This window comes from Hordeum vulgare, chromosome 1H (assembly GCF_904849725.1).
Source record: "Hordeum vulgare subsp. vulgare chromosome 1H, MorexV3_pseudomolecules_assembly, whole genome shotgun sequence".
NCBI classification, from domain to species: Eukaryota; Viridiplantae; Streptophyta; class Magnoliopsida; order Poales; family Poaceae; genus Hordeum; species Hordeum vulgare.
The window spans coordinates 8,120,727-8,145,617 of record NC_058518.1 but is presented as its reverse complement, the minus strand read 5'-3'; positions in this window follow the sequence as shown (position 1 = coordinate 8,145,617).

Genomic DNA, 24,891 nt, shown 5'->3' with positions numbered 1-24,891 from the left:
TTCCTATATCGCCTATGTCTTTCTTTCTACTGCTTGCATTAGTATTTTGCTACTGTTGTAGTTAGCTCCTATATCTGATGCATAGCCTGTTTTTGATGAACTGCTACTTTCAGTCGTGTACTTTAATATGCCTAGTATAGGTGGAGCAGTCATCCCCTCTGACCCCGTAGTTCAGTTGCCCCGCTTGTTTTCAAATCTCGATCTCTGATCGACGAGCCAGACCCGACACAGCACGTTCACCCCCCTTCGTTGTACGACGCTACAGGGATACTATCGGGTACCGAGGGTGACACCTCGCTAAGTACTCCTGATGATATCTCTGTAGTATAGCTAGTCGGTCGTGGTTATCGAGGGTGATTCCTCTTTCACCATTCCCGATGACGCCTCTGTTGTGCCACCTCTCAAGTGTGGGACCCCCGAGGGTGATTCCTCTAAGCCCACCTTGACGGGTACATCGTTCGGAATCCAACGAGGGTGATACCTCGGATTCCCCCCGATGTTACAACGACACAGTTACTCGACCATGTTACTGGGATCATTGGTGATTAGTTGTAAGCCGGGTGGATTCCCGTGAGACTGTGTTGCTGGCCTAATTAAAATGCTAATGGATTTGGGTATTTGATCTGGGTTGGTCGGAGACCTTTTCGCACTAACCGGCTACGCGGGAAGAATTATGGGTACTCGGCGTCGCGGTATCAGCCGAAGCTTTTCTGATGCCAGCAATGTAGCGGCGCGCGCCCGAGTGGACCCGAGATGCATCGCGCTTGTGATTAAGGGATGCTAGGACTGACGTCGGCCGCCCACGCCACGTGCAGGAGCGTGAAGGGGAACTGGGCCCACGAACCCTTTGTGCTTAGGATTTAGACTGGCGGGCTGGCCTCTCTGATTAGTCTTAGGTGGTGCTGCGACGTGTCGATATTCCGAGGCCGGGCAGGACCCAGAAAAGTATGTCCGGCCAAAGTGTTATCGAGCGTGACGGGACATGTGGTGCACCCCTGCAGGGATGAAAATTAACTATTCGGATAGCCGTGTCCACGGTTACAGGACGACTTGGAGTTGTGCCCCGATCTTTTACAACTACATTCGGTTACTTAACTGGATTTAGTTTGCCTCGGGATTGCTTCCTCGCACGGAGTCGAGGGAGGATCTTTAGGCGTGACCTCACTTTAATTTTGCTGCAACAATATGACTATTAATGTTTTACCCCTGTTCTACTCTCGTCTATTGCTGCAAGACCCCTGAAGATGCTAGTCTTCGATAGGACTAGGCCTTCTCTCTCTATTCTCGCATTGCTGCAGTCAGTCCACATATAACCCCCCCTTCTTTGATACTGATGCATAATTAGAATAGTTCTGATGTAAGACTTGCGAGTACTTTGGATGAGTACTCACCGCTGCTTTGCTCCCCCCTTGTTCCCTTGATCCGTTGCTGCGACCAGATGATGGAGCCCAGGAGATGGAGGTCCCCGCCACCGACGACTGCTACCCCAACGGTGCCTACTACTACGTGGAGGCCGCTGATGATCAGGAGTAGTTAGGAGGTTCCCAGGCAGGAGGCCTCGCCTCGTTGGATCGTTGTATCTTTTGTGCTAGCCTTCTCTAAGGCACCCCATGTTTTATGTCTGTACTCAGATATTTGTTGCTTCCGCTGACTCGTGTGTTTATCGAGCTTTCGTATTCTAGCCCTCGAGGCCCCTGGCTTGTAATATGAAGCTGATGTTATTTTATTTGTGTCTAGAGTTGTGTTGTGCTATCTTCCCGTGAGTCCTTGGGTTTGATCGTACGCATTTGCGTGTTTGGTTAGCGTACGATTAAGCCGAGGGCGTCACAAGTTAGTATCAGAGCCGACTGCCTGTAGGTAGCCCCCTTTCCAACTCCTTGGCCGAAGTTGAGTCTAGTGTTTGAAAAACTTTACTAACACTGATGTTGTGGCTTACGGGCCCACATCTCAATTGGGTGGTATTAGTATCTTTTACTCCTTTCCTATACTCTGGGCTCTATTCTCTCTTCTCTTTCGGGTTAAAGATTTTTACTAACTCTAACATTAGGTTCTCGTAAATATTTCATTCCGGAGAGCCCCGTATTCTAGACGATGGCTTTATCCCTCAGAAGAACTGCAGTTACTCTTTGATGTTCTCTTGAGCTGTTGTGCTCATTGCTTCTGCAATTTTCCCTTCCTTCGTCAACCCCTATGGATGACGACATACAAATGTCGTCCATACTTTATTTTCCAATTGCTCTTGTTTTACGAGATGCAACAAATTATCTTATCGGGGATTCGTCCATCATCAGTTGTCATGGGTTTCGAAAGTTCTTCGACTTACTATTCATTCTTCAGAAATCCTCCGTAGCCTAATGTTCATGACCTTTCTCACCTGCTTACATTATGGTTAAATCCATATGACTAGCCACATTCATTAAAATTCCTTGGTGAATTTTCCTGTGATCTTATTGATTCTACCTTTGGGTGAATGCACACAATCATCTGATGATACTCATGAATTATCTTCCGGCTCAGACGTCCTTTCAGACGGAGCGGGTTCTCGACAAATCAACTTTGGTTGGCTGTCCATCTAAGTCCATTCAACCTACTGGTATTTGACCAGAGCATCTGTTTATGATGCACCAATCTGGAAATCCTAATTCCTTTGGTAGTTAAGTATCGATATTTTTCAGATGTTCTATAATCCGATGCCTTGCGTTTTACCCCCTCTGATTGAGCACCGATACTGACATCAGATATTTTGTGTACTGCCATACTCATTCTGTGCTATTATCCGACGGCATCCTTTGCTTTCGAAAATTCTTGTGATTGCTTCCCCTGACACATGATGCCATTGGTAAATTGTGTCTTCTCCCTCTGATGAGTTGTACCCTACGCTTTTGTCAGCCATGCCCTTCAAGCATGTGTTAATTGCTCTTGGAGTGTATGGTATATGTTACTAAGATGCCCCGACGGGTTGAACCTATGCCTTCCTAAATCAAGATGACTCGAAAGGTTTTCACGAGTCTTGCTCTTCTGGTGTTTTGCCGAATGTTCTTTCAAAGCTACAACTTGATCAAAGGCGAGGAATAATGGCAGGTGATGCATTGATGAAGTGGGAGTCGACCTTGAACTTTGTGTTCATGCCCATGGAAACGACGTTGATCCTATCATAGAAATTCCTCGTAACAATAATCATTCATTATGTGGTTTAAATCTGGTATCTGTGATCTTGTCCTTTACAATCGTGGTTCCGACCATGTTGTCCTACCTTGACTTCATTCTCAGACGAGTTAAAGTACTTGTCTTCTTCAGATCAATACATCAGTCCAAACCTTAACATTGATCTACCTCTGAGTATTATTCCTTGTAGCTCGATGATATCGTGGAGCTATGGAACTCCTTATGAGCTCCTCATCAACTATGATATTTTCATTAATTCCAGTTTCCTCGTGTTTGAGTTGTTGGACACGCAAATACATCGATAACAGAATCGAGTACACATTGCAATTCAACAACTCTTAGTAATCTTCCTTGCTTACGAGTTTGTACTCGATCATAACAATCCAAGCTGTTAAGCTACATCATCATCGTCATGTTGGAGCTCGACCATGCTACCTATACCGTTCATCCCTGGAACACAATTCCAACTATGTGTTTTGCTTGCATCGTGCTTTCCACATCATGTTGGTTGTCCTGAAAGGCAATCTCAATTCTAAGCTAGCAGTCTTATCCGTGATTCCGACAACCTCTTGCTTCATCATTCCATTGCTTGATGTCGTCGCCGATCACTTACATCTTCGTGAGGCTTCTCGACAAATGTGTCGTGATCACCATCAGCATTCTGAGCTCTTGCAGGATATCAACCGAATGCATGATGAGGAATACCAACCTGGCCCCCTTGATGAATTGTATTATCATCATCCTTCCTTGCATTCCCTCCAACACAAACGTGTTCATGTTTTATGTTGTCCTTCAAGTTCCTTGCTATTCAGCTTATGTTATCTTCTACCTTGGAGTATTACTATTACTTTTCTGTCAAGAATGCTGTGAGCATCATTGCACCTCTTAAGAATTCTTGATATAGTAATACCTCTCACCATCACCATTGATTTCTTGGTCCCGAGTTTTTCTAACTGGTATACCGACAAGTGAACTCTGATGTGTGATTCCAATACTTTTGTCAACCCTATCACCTTGAGGTTAATAACTGATTGTTTCCTCCTTAGAGTGGTGAGTGTTGACTCATCATTTTAGCATTGGTCGTGCTACTCACTAAGTATTTCCGAGTGCACCCTTTTACAAATGTTTAATTGTTGTTGTTCCCTCGAGCATACGACATTATACCATTTGATTTGACAAATGCTATCTCTTTGATATTATAATTTTGGCTGTCAAAATTTTGAGGGATTATTGTTGAGCACATCGGCCACAGCCTCAACTTCTCTATGTTCCACGATGAAGCTCTTGAAATCATTATCCTTGTGCCTAGCTCATGAAGAATATGTGGATAGTAGAAGTGTATTTTCCCAATGTTCACGTGCACTCTTTCCGCCGTGAATATGTGAAAGTTTTGTTTCGCTTCCTCTTGGGAAATACCAAATCATTCACGCATGTGCGAAGTGTTATATGTTTTGAAGATTTGTTATCTTCACTTCATATAATTTCTCCTAGCACGCGAAGCCACTGACTGATTTGATCAAGGGAAAAGAAGTTCCTTCATAAGAGCTAATTCAGACTTAACCATGGTCCTTGGTATCTTTGGTGGTAGTTCTCAAAATGGAACTCGGTTGCATTGAGTTATAAGAATTCCACGTGGGCACAACTATTTTGACATGGTGTTCATGTGTCTTACGATCCAACTCTTGGTCCAAGGATTGCTTGCGTAGTTCATGTCCTGAGAATCCCACATCATCATCTTCTCTTCTCAGGCATCTTCAGTCTAAGGTACCCTAACACCAGCCAGATCGGAATCTCGGGCAGATAAGATGGTTGGAACATTTTCCCAATAATTATAACTTTGGTCTTGGGAAAACCGATACAATGATGTCTTGTCTGGAACACTGGGTCGGAGGACCTATTGTTATAAATCCTTCCATATGTAAGGTTCGCCATTCTACCATGAGGAAATAGTATGACTTAGCTTTGTAAGTTGTCCCTCCTGTTTCCTCTTGTATACCCATAAGTCCAACCTTTATCTGATGACCATGTCGATACTACCCCAAAGCACGGATGTGGTAATTCAAATTTCAACAGGAACATTGGAAGCGCGATGCTAAATTGTTCCTGATCAATTATCCAAACCACATGGTATGGATAAACATGATGATTCTTCTTGTCTCTTTACCAAGATGGTTATGTACTGGATGACCTATCATGTATACCATATTCTATGATTTCCTCGGGAATGGTATACTCTAATACTTGTGTGGGTGTGAACACATTTTCCCTTCCATTGGTCTGTTTGAATTTTATTGTGGCATAACTTATCTAAGCAGTGTTAGTTCCCTGCTTAGGTAAAATTCTTGTTGTACAACTCTGTCAGTAAGACCGTGTTACTATTGTGGATAACATTCCGGTAGACACCGGTGGACGAGAACCTTGCCTATTGGCCCGCCTCGTTTCAACGAGCAGGAAAATGGTTCTATTCATTCCCCGCCCTAGGTATCGACGATGTTGCCAACATAACTGACAGGTTATCCTCTGACATGTCTTATTACCAAGACCGTATAGTATGTCACCCCTCTACCTACTCTCGGGCCACATGGTGGACCCATAACCCAAAGTTCCACAGGATTGAAACCTGACTCTCCTGTACACCTTTGATTCCAAGGTATCCCTTATACTTGGCTTCGTATGAAATTCCCGAGCCACCGTTCAAAGTACCGATCACTCTATGGTCCAGATGTTACCCAACATGTTGAAGATCAAGTCCGCATTATTCATGAGAATCTGATATGGTCTATCAACCTGGCGAAATCACATCTTCGTATCACCCCAATGAGAGGCGCACACCGTTTTGTAAATCACGGGCAAGTTAGCTCCTCGTTATATTGGTCCTTTCACTGTTCTCGAAAGGCATGGAAGAGTGGCTTATCAATTGGAACTGCCGGCGAACCTTTCTCAGGTTCACGATGTCTTCCATGTTTCTCAGCTCCGTTGCTGGTTCAAGGACCCTATTCGAGCAGTGGATCACGATATGCTTGAGCTACAACAAGACCTCTCTTATAAAGAGCATCCGGTCCGCATTCTCGACCAAGCTGAACGTAAAACTCGTCGCAAGGTCACCAAGTTCCTTAAGGTGCAGTGGTCAAATCACTCTGAAGATGAAGCCACTTGGGAACACGAGGATCATCTTTGTGATGAATACCCCGGGCTTTTTCCCTCTACCTCTTAATTCTCGGGACGAGAATTCTTGTTAGTAGGGGAGAATTGTGACATCCTCGACTTTTGCAACAGTAATTATTGTAATTAAGCTACAGTGATCAACCGCTAATGATGCCACGTCATCAAATTCCCATCTCAGACCCGCGTTGATTCGAGTCTGTCCGGATCCAAAAATTTGAAAGCAAAAGAAAAAGTATTTTATAAATTCATGTTAAATATTAAAAGAATATGTATGTGAAAGAGAGAATTAGAAGTATGTATAATAAATTGTAAAAGAAAGTATAAGAAAAGTATTTAAAAAGAAAGTTAAATAGTATATTAAATAATAAAAGAAAGAAAAACAAATAATAAAAAAAAGAGGCAAACAACCGAACCCCCCCCCACCTGGCCCAACTGGGCCTAGTGGCCCAGCCGGCCAGGCCACCCACCATGTCCCGCTGGGAACCCTAGCCCACCCCCTCGCGAGACCCCTCCCTCCCTCGTCAGCCCCCCTGGGCGCCGCCACCCCCCCCACGATCCCTCTCTCTCTCACGTAACTCCCTCCCACCTCCCGTGACTCTCTCCCCCACGCCAGATCCCCCCACCTCTCTCATCCCGTCGCCCCCCTCCTCTCCACCTCGCCCCACCTCGGCCGGCGCCCCTCCCTGGCCGGCACGCCTCCCCCCCGCCGGCGAGCAGCCCCCTCCACCGGCCTCCCTCCACCGGCCCTCCTCTCCACCGCCCGATCCCTCCTCCTCCTCCCCGCCGGCGAGCTCCCCCATCGGCTCCTCTCTTCCCGCCGGCGAGCCGCCCCCCTCACGGCCTCCTCCTTCCCGCGGCGAGCCCCGGCCGCCCTCGGCCCTCCTTCCCGCCGGCGAGCCGCCCCCCCTCGGCCTCCACCCCGCCGGCAGGGGCCTCGGCCTCCTCGAGGTCCCTTTTGCCGACCTCACCCACCTCCGGCCGGCTCCTCCTCGCCGGCACGCCCGTCTTCACCGGAACCGCGTCACCATCATCACCTTCACCTTCGTGCGAACTCCGGCTCCACCGGCCCGTCTCGTCACCGTCGGTGAGCCCCTCCTCGGGCTCCTCCCACCATGTCGATCTCCTCACCGCCCCGGTTCCGTTCCGACAAACGGGGCCTCGATCCGTCGACGGTAGACTCCGGTAGGAAGGATTGAATATTTGGTTCCTCTAGGTTGAGTTGGAGCAGAGCGAGTTCTTTGTCTCTCTCTTAGCAGAGAGGGAGATGAGAGTTTTGAGAGAAATAAAATAAAAACAAATGATGTATTAGATGCGTATGTATGTATGTATGTATGAGATGTGATGTATGTATTTGCGTATATGGATATTTAGAGGAATACGGTATTTGCACGGTTAGGTATCTATAAAAAAAAGATGTGTAAATGGCCTAGGGTCACTTACCGGTGGGGCCAACGCACCCGCTGTCTATGACAGGGAGGCCCTACGCGAGAGTTAATATAAAAAATAAAAATAATGTTTTTATTTAATAAATAAATAAATAGATATATTAGTTAAATTAATTAATTAGAATAATGAGAGAATGCCACGTGGGTCCCCCACTAAATTAATCTGATTAAATAATATTTATTCTTAAATAAAGCTTGTGCCTATGACGTTCGGGACCCGCTGGTCAGTTGACCAGTCAACTGCTGATGTCAGCCTGACATCGCGATGATGTCATAATAGGATTTTATTAAATATTTAAATCTGTTTTTAATTCCTAAATAATTAATAAAACTTTGAAAATTAATATAAAATAATCCGTAAGTCAGATCGAATTATTTTTAACATGAAAGTTGATCAGCAAAACGAGACGAACCCGGATATACGGTCCATTCGTCTGTCACGCGTCCCTAGCATAGCAAACATGGAACTTTTCCATCGTTTCCAGTGTAACCGGTAGTTGCTCGAGACCCGGGAAAATATCATCAGATATTCTTCCGACCCATCTATGACGGATGTTGCTGCGTTAGCTCATGTCTAGCCTGCATCTTGCCATGTCATGCTTTGTGTTGCATCGGTGCTATTATTTATTGTTTCTTCCCCCTCTTCTTATCGGTAGACCCCGAGACTGACGCTGCTGCCGGGTACATCTACGACCCTGCCGGTCAGTCCTTTGCCGCAGAGCAGCAAGGCAAGCAAACTCCCCTTGATCATTCCTATATCGCCTATGTCTTTCTTTCTACTGCTTTCATTAGTATTTTGCTACTGTTGTAGTTAGCTCCTATATCTGATGCATAGCCTGTTTTTGATGAACTGCTACTTTCAGTCCTGTACTTTAATATGCCTAGTATAGGTGGAGCAGTCATCCCCTCTGACCCTGTAGTTCAGTTGCCCCGCTTGTTTTCAAATCTCGATCTCTGATCGACGAGCCAGACCCGACACAGCACGTTCACCCCCCTTCGTTGTACGACGCTACAGGGATACTATCGGGTACCGAGGGTGACACCTCGCTAAGTACTCCTGATGATATCTCTGTAGTATAGCTAGTCGGTCGTGGTTATCGAGGGTGATTCCTCTTTCACCATTCCCGATGACGCCTCTGTCGTGCCACCTCTCAAGTGTGGGACCCCCGAGGGTGATTCCTCTAAGCCCACCTTGACGGGTACATCGTTCGGAATCCAACGAGGGTGATACCTCGGATTCCCCCCCGATGTTACAACGACACAGTTACTCGACCATGTTACTGGGATCATTGGTGATTAGTTGTAAGCCGGGTGGATTCCCGTGAGACTGTGTTGCTGGCCTAATTAAAATGCTAATGGATTTGGGTATTTGATCTGGGTTGGTCGGAGACCTTTTCGCACTAACCGGCTACGCGGGAAAAATTATGGGTACTCGGCGTCGCGGTATCAGCCGAAGCTTTTCAGATGCCAGCAATGTAGCGGCGCGCGCCCGAGTGGTCCCGAGATGCATCGCGCTTGTGATTAAGGGATGCTAGGACTGACGTCGGCCGCCCACGCCACGTGCAGGAGCGTGAAGGGGAACTGGGCCCACGAACCCTTTGTGCTTAGGATTTAGACCGGCGGGCTGGCCTCTCTGATTAGTCTTAGGTGGGGCTGCGACGTGTCGATATTCCGAGGCCGGGCAGGACCCAGAAAAGTATGTCCGGCCAAAGTGTTATCGAGCGTGACGGGACATGTGGTGCACCCCTGCAGGGATGAAAATTAACTATTCGGATAGCCGTGTCCACGGTTACAGGACGACTTGGAGTTGTGCCCCGATCTTTTACAACTACATTCGGTTACTTAACTGGATTTAGTTTGCCTCGGGATTGCTTCCTCGCACGGAGTCGAGGGAGGATCTTTAGGCGTGACCTCACTTTAATTTTGCTGCAACAATATGACTATTAATGTTTTACCCCTGTTCTACTCTCGTCTATTGCTGCAAGACCCCTGAAGATGCTAGTCTTCGATAGGACTAGGCCTTCTCTCTCTATTCTCGCATTGCTGCAGTCAGTCCACATATAACCCCCCCTTCTTTGATACTGATGCATAATTAGAATAGTTCTGATGTAAGACTTGCGAGTACTTTGGATGAGTACTCACCGCTGCTTTGCTCCCCCCTTGTTCCCTTGATCCGTTGCTGCGACCAGATGATGGAGCCCAGGAGATGGAGGTCCCCGCCGCCGACGACTGCTACCCCAACGGTGCCTACTACTACGTGGAGGCCGCTGATGATCAGGAGTAGTTAGGAGGTTCCCAGGCAGGAGGCCTCGCCTCGTTGGATCGTTGTATCTTTTGTGCTAGCCTTCTCTAAGGCACCCCATGTTTTATGTCTGTACTCAGATATTTGTTGCTTCCGCTGACTCGTGTGTTTATCGAGCTTTCGTATTCTAGCCCTCGAGGCCCCTGGCTTGTAATATGAAGCTGATGTTATTTTATTTGTGTCTAGAGTTGTGTTGTGCTATCTTCCCGTGAGTCCTTGGGTTTGATCGTACGCATTTGCGTGTTTGGTTAGCGTACGATTAAGCCGAGGGCGTCACATAGGCATCACGTCCGAGACAAGCAGACCGATACTTTCTGCATCTACTACTAATACTCCACACATCGACCGCTATCCAGCATGCTTCTAGTGTATTAAGTTCTTAACAAACAGAGTAACGCCTTAAGCAAGATGACATGATGTAGAGGGATAAATTCATGCAATATGATATAAACCCCATATTTTTACCCTTGATGGCAACAACACGATGCGTGCCTCGCTACCCCTTCCATCACTAGGTGAGGACACCGCACGGTATGAACCCAAAACCAAGCACTTCTCCCATTGCAAGAATTATAGATCAAGTTGGCCAAACGAAACCCATAACTCGAAGAGAATTACAAGGATACGAAATCATGCATATAAGAAATCAGAGGAGACTCAAATAATATTCATAGATAATCTGACAATAAATCCACAATTCATCGGATCTCGACAAACACACCGCAAAAGAAAGTTACATCGGATAGATCTCCATGAAGATCATGGAGAACTTTGTATTGAAGATCCAAGAGAGAGAAGAAGCCATCTAGCTACTAGCTATGGACCCGAAGGTCTGTGGTGAACTACTCACGCATCATCGGAGAGGCAATGGTGTTGATGAAGAAGCCCTCCGTGTCCGGATCCCCCTCCGGCACGGCGCCAGAACGGTCCCCAGATGGGATCTCGCGGAGACACAAGCTTGTGGCAGCAGAAAAGTATTTTCATGGCTCTCCCTGGAGGTTTCGGGATTTTTTGGAATTTATAGGCGAAAGAGGTAGGGCAGAGGAGGCAAGGGGGGCCCACGAGCCTGCTAGGCGCGCCCCCACTAGGGCGCGCCTAGGGGGCTCGTGACCTCCCACGAGACCTCCTGCCTTGGTTCTCAAGTCTTCTGGGTATCTTCTGTTATGGAAAAAATCATCCCACAGGTTTTATTCCGTTTGGACTTCGTTTAATATTCTTTTCTGAAAAAGGTCAAAAACACGGAAAAACATAAACTGGCACTAGGCACTGAGTTAATAGGTTAGTCCCAAAAATGATATAAAATGGCATATAAATGCATATAAGACATCCCAAGTTGATAATATAATAGCATGGAACAATCAAAAATTATAGATACGTTGGAGACGTATCAAACATCCCCAAGCTTAACTCCTGCTCGTCCTCGAGTAGGGAAGTGATAAAGACCGAATTTATATGTGGAATGCTACCTAACATATTTGTTCTTTGTAACTTCTTTATTGTGGCAAGAATATTCAGATCCGTAAGATTCAAAACACTAGTTTAATATTGACATGAAAACAATAATACTTCAAGCATACTAGCAAAGTAATCATGAACTTTTGAAATAACATGGCCAAAGAAAGTTATCCCTACAAAATCATATAGTCTGGCTATGCTCCATCATCCCCACACAACGAATTTAAATCATGCACAACCCCGGTATTGGCCAAGTAATTGTTTTCGCACTCTTACTTTCTCAACTTTTTCAACTCTCACGCAATATATGAGCGTGAGCCATGGATATAGCACTATAGGTGGAATAGAGTGTGGTGGAGGTTCACTAGTGGAAAACGGGCCTTTGGCCGAGACCCTTTAGTCCCGGCCTGCCTCTGGGCCGGGACTAAAGGCCCAGCCACGTCGCCCCAATTCACAATGCCTCCCTCGAGGCTTTAGTTCCGGCCCGTAAGGAGCCTTTAGTCCCGGTTCGTGTCCCAAACCGGGACTAAAGGGCTACGCGGTGAGCAGTGGTGGTGGCAACCGTTCGTATCCCCCTTTAGTCCCGGTTGGTGGCTCAACCCGGGACTAAAGGCCTAACACGTGGCCTGCCGTAGTGGTGGAAACCGTTGGTATGCCTCTTTAGCCCCGGTTGGTGGCTCAAACCGGGACTAAAGGCCCAAAACAGTTTGCATCCCGCTTCACAAAACCACAACCGAAGCAGAGTCTGTGTCGCGTCGCCCTTCTTTCTCTGTTCTTCTTCCTCTCTCTCTCTCTCTCTCTCGCTCTATTCTTCTCCTCTCTTCTTCCCTTCTCTTCTTCCATCATGCCAACTCGCTTTGGAGAGGTGCTCGCACATGGCAAGACCAAGCTCGATGTCGTATACACGAACGAGAGCAGGGAGGTGCCGCATTTTCTTAGACAGTTGAAGGAACGATGGCTTGACGCCGCAGTGGATCATGAGAAGTTCTTGGCGCTTCATCTGGAGTACACGGCCGATCAACGCGGTGTTGCCGTCATCCAACTATGTTTCGCACACCATGTCTTGATCTTCCAATGGGCGAGGTAAGTTTTGAGGCTTTCTTTGATCCAAGGTAATGACATTGTAAGTTTATTTGTTTCAATCATAGTTGGTTCCCTTCAAATAGTTGTAGTGAAACAATTTTGATTACTTGAAGGGGAACACAATCTGATTGGAATAGTGTTCCATAATCTGAAAAATCGTATTAGAATCAACTAGTGTTTAATATGTTCCATTGGAATCATAGTTGGTTCGCTTCAAATAGTTGTAGTGAAACAATTTTGATTAGTTGAAGGGAATAGTTGTAGTGATAGTTGAAGGGACTAGTGTTTAATATGTTCAATTGGAATAGTTTTCCACAATCTGAAAAATCTGATTGGTTCGATATGTTCCATTGAAATCATAGTTGTAGTGATACAATTTTATGCGGTGTTCTTTGATCCAAGGTTATGAAAATTGCATATAGCTAGTGATCTCTCTAGGTTCCATTGGATAGCAATATGATATCTCATAGTCATGAAAATTGCATATAGCTAGTGATCTCTCTAGGTTCCATTGGATAGATATAGTGATCTCTCTAGGTTCCATTGGATAGCAATATACAACATGTCTAGCTTATTGAATATTTGCAAAACCGTGGGAGAATATATATATATATATATATATCTATATATATATATATATATGTCATAGTTAATTTACGGTTTCTTTATCAATTCGTAGGATATGAAAATTGCATAGGATAGCAATATGTTCTATTTGAATCCTAAAGATAATTTTATCTTTAGTTGTACTGAAACATGTTTCCTTATTGCAGCGGTATGTAACATTTGTTCCATTTTAATTTGTTTCTGTTGCAGTAGTGACAAGCATTGTCCAGAACTCATGGACTTTCTTCGCAGCGGCATCACTTTTGCTACCGTTGACATAACGAACGACAAGCTGAAGATGAGGTACAGCTTCGGTATTGAGATACCAACTGGTTGCCTCATTGATCTCCAAACGGTATTCAGGCTTCGACATGTCAGGACTTCGATGGCTCATATGGCAGTTGCCTTGATCGACGAGGAATATGGTCATATGAAGACCAATTTCCCAAAGTCTCAGCACAAAATTTGGGAGAAGGCCCCACTTGATCGTATCAACATTGAGTATGCAGCAAAAGATGCATACGTTTCATACGAGTTGTACCGCAAGATTCGAGTCGTCAACTATGGCCAACGTCACCTCGAATAAGGTGGACATTCTGATTCGAGTCGTCAACTATGGCCAGCGTCACCTCGAATATATATATCTATGATAGCTATTATTATGTACTGTTTGGACTAGTAACATGTGCTGCTTGGACCAATTTATATATGTCTAGTTTCTGTTTGTGCCATTATAGTTTCCAAATTTGAATGGTTTAGCCCTTTCTAACTTCATTTGCTACTTTTGAATGGTTTAGCCCTTTCTAACTTCATGGTATCATGCATTTCGACCACATATATATACAAAAAGTCTTCAGTTCAAATAAGTTCAAAAAATGAAATCCCTTTTGTAACAGATCTGTTTTTGATTAAAACAGTCATTTAAAAATGAAAGACCATTAGTCCCACGTGGCGTGCAGCGGAACCACGTGGCGTGCCGCGGAACCACTTTTGTTGTGGGGGTCGCTTTTCCTTCTTCTCCTTGTGCTAGATATTTGTTATGCATTAGGGAAAGAAGGAATAGCGACCATCATCGACGGTCAAAAAATCTGGTGAGGGAGTGTCCACCATACATGAGAGAAGAAGAATGTCGACTTTTGTTGTGGGGGTTGCTTCTCCTTCTTCTCTTTGTGCTAGATATTTGTTATGCACTAGGGGAAGAAGGAGTAGCGACCATCATCGACGGTCAAAAAATCAGGTGAGGGAGTGTCCACCATACATGAGAGAAGAAGAATGTCGACTGTTGCTGTGGGGGGTCATTTCTCCTTCTTCTCCTTGTGCTAGATCTTGGTTATGCACTAGGGGAAGTAGGAGTAGCGACCATCATCGACAGTTGAAAAATCAGGTGAGCTAGTGTCCATCATATATGAGAGAAGAAGAATGTCGTCTCTTATTGTGGGGGTCGCTTCTACTTCCAAAGAGATTGTCCATTTTGTACACGAAGTGCATCCAGTTTTTGTCGTAGCCCTCTCAACTTTTTAACACATGTTATGTGGGTGAAACGATGATAGCATGCCAACTTTCAACATTTTCAGAGTTCATTTGTAGTGCTTTTCAATTTCAGGGTCAACTAGCTCAAAAAAAATATGTAAATGCACGAAGAATACCAAATGAAGTCAGAAATTGTTGAAATTTTGTGATGTGCCTTTGAATGGTGCATTTTGAACACACAAAAAGTATGGAGTTCAAATAAGTTCAAAAAATGAAATTCCTTTGTAAGAGATGAGTTCTCGTTCGAAACGCTGATACTTCGAGAGAGATTGTCCGTTTTGTACACGAAGTGCATCCAGATTTTGTCGTAGCCATCTCAAGTTTTTAACACATGCTATGTGGGTGAAATGATGACAGCATGCTAACTTTCAACATTTTCAGAGTTCATTTGTAGTGCTTTTCAATTTTAGGGTCAACTAGCTCAAAAAAAAGTAAATGCACGAAGAATACCAAATGAAGTCTGAAATTGTTGAAATTTTGTGATGTGCCTTTGAATGGTGCATTTTGAACACACAAAAAGTATGGAGTTCAAATAAGTTCAAAAAAATGAAATCCCTTTGTAAGAGATGAGTTCTCGTTCGAAACCCTCATACTTCGAGAGAGTTTGTCCGTTTTGTACACGAAGTGCATCCAGTTTTTGTCGTAGCCCTCTCAACTTTTTAACACATGCTATGTGGGTGAAATGATGATAGCATGCCAACTTTCAACATTTTCAGAGTTTATTTGTAGTGCTTTTCAATTTCAGGGTCAACTAGCTCAAAAAAAAAGTAAATGCACGAAGAATACCAAATGAAGTTAGAAATTGTTGAAATTTTGTGATGTGCCTTTGAATGGTGCATTTTGAACACACAAAAAGTATGGAGTTCAAATAAGTTCAAAAAAATGAAATCCCTTTGTAAGAGATGAGTTATCGTTCGAAACGCTGATACTTCGAGAGAGATTGTCCGTTTGTACACGAAGTGCCTCCAGTTTTTGTCGTAGCCCTCTCAACTTTTTAACACATGCTATGTGGGTGAAATGATGATAGCATGCCAACTCTCAACATTTTCAGAGTTCATTTGTAGTGCTTTTCAATTTCAGGGTCAACCAGCTCAAAAAAAATAAGTTAATAGTTTGGATAGTCAAAATAATTACTTGTGAAAATAGAAAATATTTTTGCATTATTTATTCAATTTCAAACACTTTTCATTATCATAGTTTTGTCAAATTCTCAAATATGCAAAAAGAATTTTAATAAACATAGTTTTTAATTGAAAATAACAAAATAGTTAATAGTTTGGATAGTCAAAATAATTACTTTTAAAAATAGAAAATAGTTTTGCATTATTTATTCAATTTCAAACACTTTTCATTATCATAGTTTTGTCAAATTCTCAAATATGCAAAAAGAATTTTAATAAACATAGTTTTTAATTGAAAATAACAAAATAGTTAATAGTTTGGATAGTCAAAATAATTACTTTGGAAAATAGAAAATAGTTTTGCATTATTTATTCAATTTCAAACACTTTTCATTATCATAGTTTTGTCAAATTCTCAAATATGCAAAAAGAATTTTTAATAAACATAGTTTTTAATTGAAAATAACAAAATAGATAATAGTTTGGATAGTCAAAATAATTACTTTTGAAAATAGAAAACAGTTTTGCATTATTTATTCAATTTCAAACACTTTTCATTATCATAGTTTTGTCAAATTCTCAAATATGGAAAAAGAATTTTTAATAAACATAGTTTTTAATTGAAAATAACAAAATAGATAATAGTTTGGATAGTCAAAATTATTAATTATGAAAATAGAAAAATATTGAAACTATATGAGAATTTATAGAGAAAATTCAATCTAAATTCAAATTGAACTCACTTTGACTTCAGGTTGAATTTTCTCCATAATTTCGAATATAGTTTCAATTTTCAGTGAGTTTAGGCCCGTAAGCCTGCTTTAGAGAGGAGCTCGATGGAGAAGCTGCGACGGGGCTTATAAACAAGTGTTAGTCCCCCTCGCTGGGCGAGGTGGGACTAAACTTATCGTGCAGCCGAGGAGGGCCTTTAGTCCCGGGTCATGGCTCCACCCTGGACTAAAGGGGGTCTTTAGTCCCGGAGCGAGCCCCGAACCGGGACTAAAGATCCACCTATATAAGCGGGAGTTAGAAAATTTCCAACCCAAATCGCATTTCCTTCTCTCCTTCTTCCTCGTTCTCCTGCCCGGCGCGGCACAGCGACGAACTCGACGACGCCGTCAGGCTGCCCGCCGTCCTGCTCGCCGCTGCCTGCCGTCCTCCTCGCCGTCGGCGCCGTCCTCCTCGTCGCGCGTCGCCCTCCTCGCCGCGCGCCGTCGACACCTCCGGCCGGTAAGCCCCCCGCCCCCTCCTCCCCAACACTCCGGCCAGTAGAAGAAAAGAAGAAAAAGGAGAAGAAAAGAATAAAAAGGAGAAGAAAAGAAGAAAAAAGGAAAAGAAAGGAAGAAAAAGGAGAAGAAAGGAAGAAAAAGGAGAAGAAAGGAAGAAAAAGGGAAGAAAAGAAGAAAAAGATTTTTTTTTTGTCATTTAATTCCTATTGTTATTAGGTTTGTGCTAGATTATTAGGGTTAGTAATATTTAGAATTAGGAAAAAGGAAAATAAGAAGAGGAGGAGAAGAAAAGAAGAAAAAGGAGAATAAGAAGACGAGAAGAAGAGGAAAAATAGAAGAAGAGGAGAAGTAGAAGAAGAGAAAAAATTAGAAGAGGAGGAGAGGAGAAGTAGAATAAGAGAAGAGGAGAAGTAGTAGAAGAAGAGGAGAAGTAGAAGTAGAAGAAGAGGAGAAATAGAAGAAGAGGAAAAATTAGTTTAGGGTTACAATAAGAAGAAATATTTTTTTTGTTATTTAATTTTGCTAGTGTATAGTGTATATGCTTATTTGTTAATAGTGTTTCTTAGATTATTGCTTAATTTTGCTATTGTATATGCTTAAGTGTTAATAGTTTAATTTTGCTATTGTATATGCTTAAGTGTTAATAGTTTATTTGTAGCAAGAAAATTAATAGAACTAGTTTATTTTTTTTGTTCATTTTACGATGCCTATCCCGCATCCTCGTCGTCGACTCGGCGGAGGACACCTGGTTGATCAGAGGGGCCCTGTCCGGGACTGGGCTCCGCCCGGCTGGTATTGGGAGGTGCTACCTTCCGGAGGGCGTAGGTTGGTGAGGAGCCAGCCCGTCGTTGTCCCGGTCCTTGTTTGGTGGCGGACGCGTGGGCCAGTGAGGGTGCCGAGCCTTCCGGACACCGCGGAGGTGGTACGTCACCGTGTCAGCGAGGAGGATGAGCACGTCCGTCGCTACATGGTTGCGTTGGAGGGCAGGTTCGAGCATACCTGGCAGGTTCTTCGGGGATCTCATTGGAGCTATGATCCTGTGATGGTTCCTTCTCTTTGGGTGTCCACCGCCCGCGCCGATACCCGTCGGGCGCTACGGTTCTAGATGTATCAGTGATGCTATATGTATGATAGTATTCGAGGAGTATTAGTGATAATATTCGACGATGTACGGACAAAAGAGATGATGTGTTTGCTCATAATTGAATGCATGCTAATTTGAATACTACTTTATTTTACGATTTGGTTTTGCTTATTGAATGCTCAAATTGGAAAAGTACTCCTACTTTGAATACTATGCTCAAATTTATAAGGGAAGAGTTGATGCCTTCGACCCATTATCGAGACCCTTGGAACAGTTCCAAAGCCTGCAGGACATGCTCCAAGGGTAATTTCAATCATTCTTGCGCTCTATCGGTCTCTTTCGATGATTTTCTGATATATCAATTAATGAAAAAATTAGCAAATCATTATCCTTGTCGGGCAGGGTTTGGAAGCGGTTCAAGTGCGTGACTCCCGGTATCGAGCCTGAGAAGCTGACCTTTAGAGCGGCTCAGGTAAGTAGTAGTATGATATACTTCTATTTTGAATACATTTATGATGCTAGATTATTATTTTGATTATATATATTCTATTCTCGTAAAGTGCGACCAGCAGCCACGGGGGACGCATCTATGCGGATACTATGTTTGCTAGACCATTCGCACGTTTACCTCTGAGCACAAGGATCACAGATTCGACGTAAGCAATTAACATTCACACCTCTATTTTTACCCGTCATTCTTTGTTATCATGATTGATATTCATCTTCATCTCCTCTTCTTATATAGTACACGGCCATGAGGACGAAGGTCCTACCAGAGCAACGCACGATTGCTGTTGCAGAGGAGCTTGCGACCTTTCTGAGGACGGAAGCTATAGATGACAAAGGACGATTTAGTGTAGCTAGGGGCCATTACCGATGTTTGTCCATGTAATCGAATAGACGGGCTCTAGTCCCGATAATTCGGATCTCCATATAATTGTATATATATGCTCGCTTGTAAGATAAGTTAATCTTATATATACATGCATAATTATTTCTATTTAAATTATATGAAAACTAATTCCCGAACACCAAACGAGGCATCACGTTAATCTCCCGAACACCTACACCCTAAAACCCTAAAACCCAAAAATAATTTCATTCAAAAAAAACCCAAAAATAAACAAAATCTGAAACTCTTTAATCCCGGTCCGTGTAACGAACCGGGACTAAAGGGCCTGCCCCTGGGGCGCTACGAGGTACCCACATGGAGCACCTTTAGTCCCGGCTTGGAACAGGGCCGGGACTAAAGGTTAGGCCTTTAGTCCCGCCCCTTTAGTCCCGGTTGGTGAACCGGGACTAAAGCCCCTTACGGGCCGTGGCTAAAGGCCCCGTCCCCACTAGTGGTTGTGAAGCAAAAAGGAGGAGATGGTCACATCGACTCGGCGTATCAATGGGTTATGGAGATGCCCATCAATAGATATCAATGTGAATGAGTAGGGATTGCCATGCAACGGATGCACTAGAGCTATAAGTGTATGAAAGCTCAAAAGCAAAACTAGTGGGTGTGCACCCAACTTGCTTGCTCACGAAGACCTAGAGCAATTTTGAGGAAGCCCATCATTGGAATATACAAGCCAAGTTATATAATGAAAATTCCCACTAGATATGGAAGTGACAAAAGAAGAGACTCTCTATCATGAAGAACATGGTGCTATTTTGAAGCACAAGTGTGGAAAAAGATAGTAGCATTGTCCCTTCTCTCTTTTTCTCTCATCATTTTTTTGTTTGGGCTCTTTGGCCTCTCTTTTTTCATTTTTTTGGTGGGCATATTTGTCCTTTTTTTTCCTCACATGGGACAATGCTCTAATAATGATGGTCATCACACATTTATTTACTTACAACTCAATACTTAGAACAATAATGACTCTATATGAAATGCCTCCAGCAGTGTACCGGGATGTGCAACGATCTAGCTTAGCGTATGACGTTGAAACATCTAGCTAGCTATCTTATGATCATGCAATGGCAAAATGAGAATGATGACACATGTCATGAGATGGAACGGTGGAAGTTGCATGGCAATATTGTTGGGGAACGTCGCAAGGGAAACAAAAATATTCCTACGCGCACGAAGACCTATCATGGTGATGTCCATCTACCAGAGGGGATGTGTGATCTACGTACCCTTGTAGACCATACAGCAGAAGCGTTAGTGAACACGGTTGATGTAGTGGAACATCCTCACGTCCCTCGATCCGCCCTGCGAACCGTCTCGCGATCAGTCCCACGATCTAGTGCCGAACGGACGGCACCTCCTCGTTCAGCACACGTACAGCTCGACGATGATCTCGGCCTTCTTCATCCAGCAAGAGAGATGGAGAGGTAGAATAGTTCTCCGGCAGCGTGACGGCGCTCCGGAGGTTGGTGGTGATCTTATCTCAGTAGGGCTCTGCCCGAGCTCCGCAGAAACACGATCTAGAGGAAAAACCGTGGAGGTATGTGGTCGGGCTGCCGTGGAAAAGTCGTCTCAAATCAGCCCTAAAACCTCCGTATATATAGGGGGAAGAGGGGGAGCCTTGCCTTGGGGTCCAAGGACCCCTAAGGGCTTCGGCCGAGCCAAGGGGGGCAGCCCTCCCCTTCCAAACCGAGTCCAACCAGGTTTGGAAGGAGGACTCCTTCCCCCTTTTCCCACCTCCTCCTTTTTTTTCTTTTCTCTTTGATTTTCTTCCTATGGCGCATAGGGCCTTCTTGGGCTGTCCCACCAGACCACTAAGGGCTGGTGTGCCACCCCCAAGGCCTATGGGCTTCCCCGGGGTGGGTTGCCCCCCCCCCCCCCGGTGAACTCCCGGAACCCATTCGTCATTCCCGGTACATTCCCGGTAACTCTGAAAACCTTCCGGGAATCAAATGAGGTCATCCTATATATCAATCTTCATTTCCGGACCATTCCAGAAACCCTCGTGACGTCCGTGATCTCATCCGGGACTCCGAACAACATTTGGTAACCAACCATATAACTCAAATACGCATAAAACAACGTCGAACCTTAAGTGTGCAGACCCTGCGGGTTCGAGAACTATGTAGACATGACCCGAGAGACTCCTCGGTCAATATCCAATAGCGGGACCTGGATGCCCATATTGGATCCTACATATTCTACGAAGATCTTATCGTTTGAACCTCAGTGCCAAGGATTCATATAATCCCGTATGTCATTCCCTTTGTCCTTCGGTATGTTACTTGCCCGAGATTCGATCGTGAGTATCCGTATACCTATTTCAATCTCGTTTACCGGCAAGTCTCTTTACTCGTTCCGTAATACAAGATCCCGCAACTTACATTAAGTCACATTGCTTGCAAGGCTTCTGTGTGATGTTGTATTACCGAGTGGGCCCCGAGATACCTCTCCGTCACACGGAGTGACAAATCCCAGTCTCGATCCATACTAACTCAACGAACACCTTCGGAGATACCTGTAGAGCATCTTTATAGTCACCCAGTTACGTTGCGACGTTTGATACACACAAAGTATTCCTCCGGTGTCAGTGAGTTATATGATCTCATGGTCATAGGAACAAATACTTGACACGCAGAAAACAGTAGCAACAAAATGACACGATCAACATGCTACGTCTATTAGTTTGGGTCTAGTCTATCACGTGATTCTCCTAATGACGTGATCCAGTTATCAAGCAACAACACCTTGTTCATAATCAGAAGACACTGACTATCTTTGATCAACTGGCTAGCCAACTAGAGGCTTGCTAGGGACAATGTTTTGTCTATGTATCCACACATGTATTTAAGTCTTCATTCAATACAATTATAGCATGGATAATAAACGATTATCTTGATACAGGAATTACAATAATAACTATATTTATTATTGCCTCTAGGGCATAATTCCAACAGTCTCCCACTTGCACTAGAGTCAATAATCTAGCCCTCACATCATCATGTGAATTACATTGTAATAAATCTAACACCCATACAGTGTTGGTGTTGATCATGCTTTGCCCGTGGAAGAGGTTTAGTCAGCGGGTCTGCTACATTCAGATCCGTGTGCACTTTGCATATATTCACGTCCTCCCCTTCGACGTAGTCGCGGATGAGGTTGAAGCGTCGTTTGATGTGTCTGGACTTCTTGTGAAACCGTGGTTCCTTTGCTAGAGCAATGGCACCCGTGTTGTCACAGAACAAGGTTATTGGATTCAGTGCGCTTGGCACCACTCCAAGATCCGTCATGAACTGCTTCATCCAGACACCCTCCTTAGCTGCCTCTAAGGCAGCCATGTACTCCGCTTCACATGTAGAATCTGCTACGACGCTCTGCTTGGAACTGCACCAGCTTACCGCACCCCCATTAAGAATAAATACATATCCGGTCTGTGACTTAGAGTCGTCCGGATCTGTGTCAAAGCTTGCATCGACGTAACCCTTTACGGCGAGCTCTTCGTCACCTCCATACACGAGAAACATCTCCTTAGTCCTTTTCAGGTACTTTAGGATATTCTTGACCGCCGTCCAGTGATCCACTCCTGGATTACTCTGGAACCTACCTGCCATACTTATGGCCAGGCTAACGTCCGGTCTAGTGCACAGCATTGCATACATGATAGAACCTATGGCTGAAGCATAGGGGACAGTGCTCATATGCTCTCTATCCTCATCAGTTGCTGGGCGCTGAGTCTTACTCAATCTCTTACCTTGTAAAACTGGCAAGAACCCTTTCTTGGACTGTTCCATTTTGAACCTCTTCAAAACTTTATTAAGGTATGTGCTTTGTGAAAGTCCTATCAGGCGTTTTGATCTATCCCTGTAGATCTTAATGCCTAGAATGTAAGCAGCTTCTCCTAGGTCCTTCATAGAGAAACTTTTATTCAAGTAATCCTTTATGCTCTCTAAAAACTCTATGTTGTTTCCAATCAGCAATATGTCATCCACATATAATATTAGAAACGCCACATAGCTCCCACTCACTTTCTTGTAAATACAAGATTCTCCAACCATTTGTATAAACCCAAATGCTTTGATCACCTCATCAAAGCGTTTGTTCCAACTCCGAGATGCTTGCACCAGTCCATAAATGGATCGTTGGAGCTTGCACACCTTGTTAGCATTCTTAGGGTCGCCAAAACCTTCGGGTTGCATCATATACAACTCTTCCTTAAGGAAACCGTTAAGGAACGCCGTTTTGACATCCATCTGCCAGATTTCATAATCAAAAAATGCAGCTATTGCTAACATGATTCTGACGGACTTAAGCATCGCTACGGGTGAGAAAGTCTCATCGTAGTCAACTCCTTGAACTTGTGAAAAACCCTTTGCCACAAGTCGAGCTTTATAAACGGTCACATTGCCGTCAGCGTCCGTCTTCCTCTTAAAGATCCATTTGTTCTGAATAGCCTTGCGGCCCTCAGGTAGTACTTCCAAAGTCCACACTTTGTTCTCATACATGGATCCTATCTCGGACTTCATGCCTTCTAGCCATTTGTTGGAATCTGGGCCCACCATTGCTTCTTCATAATTTGCAGGTTCATTGTTGTCTAACAACATGATTGACAAGACGGGATTACCGTACCACTCTGGAGCAGCATGTGGTCTTGTCGACCTGCGTGGTTCGACAGAAACTTGAACCGGAGTTTCATGATCATCATCATTAACTTCCTCCTCAACCGGCGTCACAACGACAGAGGTTTCCCCTTGCCCTGCGCCACCATCCAGAGGGATGATAGGTTCGACAACATCATCAAGTTCTATCTTCCTCCCACTCAATTCTCTCGAGAGAAACTCCTTCTCGAGAAAAGCTCCGTTTTTCGCAACAAACACTTTGCCCTCGGATTTGAGATAGAAGGTGTACCCAACTGTCTCTTTTGGGTAACCTATGAAGATGCACTTTTCCGCTTTGGGTTCCAGCTTTTCAGGCTGAAGCTTTTTGACATAAGCATCACATCCCCAAACTTTAAGAAATGACAACTTTGGCCTTTTGCCACACCACAGTTCGTATGGTGTCGTCTCAACGGATTTTGATGGTGCCCTATTTAAAGTGAATGCAGTTGTTTCTAATGCATAACCCCAAAATGATAACGGCAATTCGGTAAGAGACATCATAGATCGCACCATCTCTAATAAAGTACGATTACGACGTTCGGACACACCATTACGCTGTGGTGTTCCAGGCGGTGCCAACTGTGAAACAATTCCACATTGTCTTAAGTGAGCACCAAACTCGAAACTGAGATATTCACCCCCACGATCAGACCGTAGGAACTTGATCTTCTTGTTACGATGATTTTCAACTTCACTCTGAAATTGCTTGAACTTTTCAAATGTTTCAGACTTGTGCTTCATTAAGTAGACATCACCATATCTACTCAAATCGTCAGTGAAGGTGAGAAAATAACGATATCCGCCGCGTGCCTCTACGCTCACCGGACCACACACATCGGTATGTATGATTTCCAACAAGTCACTTGCACGCTCCATTGTTCCGGAGAATGGAGTTTTAGTCAGCTTGCCCATGAGGCATGGTTCGCACGTGTCAAGTGAATCAAAGTCAAGTGACTCCAAAAGTCCATCGGCATGGAGTTTCTTCATGCGCTTTACACCAATATGACCTAAGCGGTAGTGCCACAAAAATATGGCGTTATCATTGTTAACTCTAACTCTTTTGTCTCAATGTTATGTATGTGTGTATCGCTATCAAGATTCAATATGAACAATCCTCTCACATTGGGTGCATGACCATAAAAGATGTTACTCA